At 51.5% G+C, this 2,604-nt stretch overlaps 1 protein-coding gene across 1 annotated transcript in view; it reads left to right on the plus strand.

The window, feature by feature from the left end:
* Window positions 1-1,102: 1,102 nt before the first annotated feature.
* Window positions 1,103-2,604, plus strand: part of TET3 (tet methylcytosine dioxygenase 3) — a 96,497-nt gene continuing 94,995 nt past the window's right edge. Inside the window, 1 exon segment of the mRNA XM_025049323.1 lies at window positions 1,103-2,339. The gene's annotated coding sequence lies outside the window, so the exon portion shown is untranslated.

Genomic DNA, 2,604 nt, shown 5'->3' on the forward strand with positions numbered 1-2,604 from the left:
GGAAAATATGTAAACAATGCCAATGCCAGTAAGATAACTATTTCTAGGAGGCAGTGTCAAACTTCTGCAGAGGGTGGGTGGGTGGGGCTCTGGAATCAGTCTGAGGAGCAGGAAGAGGTTTCCTATAAGAATTGGCATTTCTGCCGAGACTTGGAGGATAAGTGGGAATTTGCCAGGTAGAAGGAGTAGCTGGGAGGAGTTGAAGTGGGGAGTGGTTTCCCCAGACAGAAAGAAAGAGCAACAAGACTGCGGAAGTGCAATATTCCAGGGAGAGAGGCAGTTGGGAAGACTTGACAGGCAGGTCATAGGCCTGGGCCTGGTGTCCCTCTTACCTTTATGGTGGCTCCTTCTCTGTCTCTTTTGCTGGCCCTTTGTCAGTTGCTGTCCCTCAGGTGCTGGTGTTCCCTGAGTCTCTGTCCTGGATGCCTGTTTCTCTCTCCATTTCTACTCCCAAAGAGCTCCTCCACCTCTGAGGCCTCACTTACAATCTGCTCACTTGCGGGGCCCACATGTGCGTTCCAACCCAGACCTTGCCCCCTCAACTCCACATTCATCTCCATACAGATGTCCCCAGGCATCTTTCCTCTTGCACTCTGTCTGGTGAATGGCGCCAGCATCCACCTAGTTACCTAAGCCAGAGGATTTTGTGAAGTGACCCTCTCAAAGATAGCTGGTGAAGAGTAAATTGGCACAGTAAATAGCTGGTATCACTCACTAAGAATACAGGAGGAAAGATGCTGGGCTCAAATTCTGAGTCTACAATTTACTAGCTGAGTGGCCTTGGATAAATTACTTAATATCTCTGTTTCCTTATCTATAAAATGGATTTGGTGATTGTACCTACCTCACAAGCTTGTTCTATAGATTAACACTAATTGTTGTCATTTATTAAGCCCTATGTTAAGTACTTGGATTCTCTCCGAGATGGTGAGTACCTGGTCCAAGGTCATTCTGCTAGCAAGTGGCAGAGCCAGGTCTGGAATCCAAAGTTCTCTGGCTCCTAGGCCACCTTCTTTGCCTCATTGTCACACTGTCTCTCTGGAGATTGTATGACAAATTGGGAAGTGCTTATGGTAAAATGTTAAGTGAAAAGAGGACAGCAAATTGCATAATCAGTACGACTGTTTTATTAAAAAAAGGAAACTAAACTACAAATAGAAAAGGCTAGAAGGAAATACAGCAAATGGTTCAATGTTGTATTAGAGTGATATTTGTCTTCTAATTCTCTGTATTTTCTACATTTTCTTTAATATACATAATTTTTCTTAAAAATTAAATTATTTAAAACAATTATAACATTAAAAACAATTACAAGTCAATAATTTGTTCTCATGTTTGAAAATTACACTCTATTGGTAGGTATCTCCCCTCAGTTCTAGACTTACTTCCCTGAATAGAAACTCTTCAGTTTTCTCAAAGGCCAGGGTAGAAAGTAGGTACTGCAGCCATGTTCACCACCTACTCCACAGCTTACAACCTGGCCCCTGGAGCAGGCTGTCAAAATCAGGCCTGGAAGGAAGTTCCAGACAACCCGGGCTTCTCTTACCGCCTAGGGCTTTCTGGACAGCGCTACAGATCAGTTACTTTTTTTTTTTTTTTTCTAAATAGCCGGCCGAACGCTCGTTTTCCAGTTCTGACTGACTTGTAAGCTTCAGCCTGGCGGGGATGCCTGCCAGGTACCTGGCTCTGTGAGCACCGCCCAAACTGGTCAGGCCAGTCCGCCTATGGTTGTTTCTGCCAGGACTTGTCCGCGCGCGCGCGCGCGCGCGTGTGTGTGTGTTAGAGACCCACCCTTCTCCCCAGCAACCCAGGTAGGTAGAAGGCAGCTGCGGGCACTAGCCTAGCAGTCAGGCCAGATAGGTGGAGTTGAATTAATCTAACCTGGAATTTCCACTTGGCCTGCACAACAGGTGAGGGGAAAAAAACAACAGAAAGAATGGGCAGTTTGGCAACTTGGAAATATTCTTGTGCCTTGCCCCTTGCCCCCTGCCTGGAAAATAGCCCGGGGTGACTTTTCAAAGTGTCTGCGCCTGGTTACAGGGCACGGTTGCGCCACGGTCCCCTCCAGACTGTCCGAGCCTCTCCTGAACGCTGTCCTCCTAGGTTACCCTCCGCGACGCTCCCGTTCCCCCTCCTCTGGGAGGCAGGGCGGGGGTATCGGATTAGTCTTTGTTTTCGACGCGAAAGAGCCGAGCGCCGCGCAGGGGAGGCTGGCGATGGCAGGGGCCCTGGGGTCCGCCTGTGGAGGGCACTCTGCAGTGACCCCCGCGAGGGTGCCCTGCAGCCGGCCCGCGGCCTCTGTCCCTGGGTACCCCCTCCTTGCCGGCCAGGCTGACTCGGTACGCAAACGCGCGATGTCCCCCATTGTCCTGCCTCGGAATGAGCGAACAGCAGCCGGGAGAGGGGTGGTCAGTCTGGTCCGGAGTTCAGGGCTCCCGAGGACACCGGGGCCGTCCCAGAACACTCCGGCCCGCCGGGAGTGGCAGGAAGTGGGGACATCGGGGCCAGCTCCGCGAGGGCCTAGCTTGGGAGGTCCGTGTGCCCCACCCCGTACGGCCCGCCTCGCCCGCGGGAGCCGCAGAAGCGCCGGAGGGCGGGGGCGGC

Source organism: Pteropus alecto, unplaced genomic scaffold (genome assembly GCF_000325575.1).
Source record: "Pteropus alecto unplaced genomic scaffold, ASM32557v1 scaffold100, whole genome shotgun sequence".
Classification (NCBI taxonomy): Eukaryota; Metazoa; Chordata; class Mammalia; order Chiroptera; family Pteropodidae; genus Pteropus; species Pteropus alecto.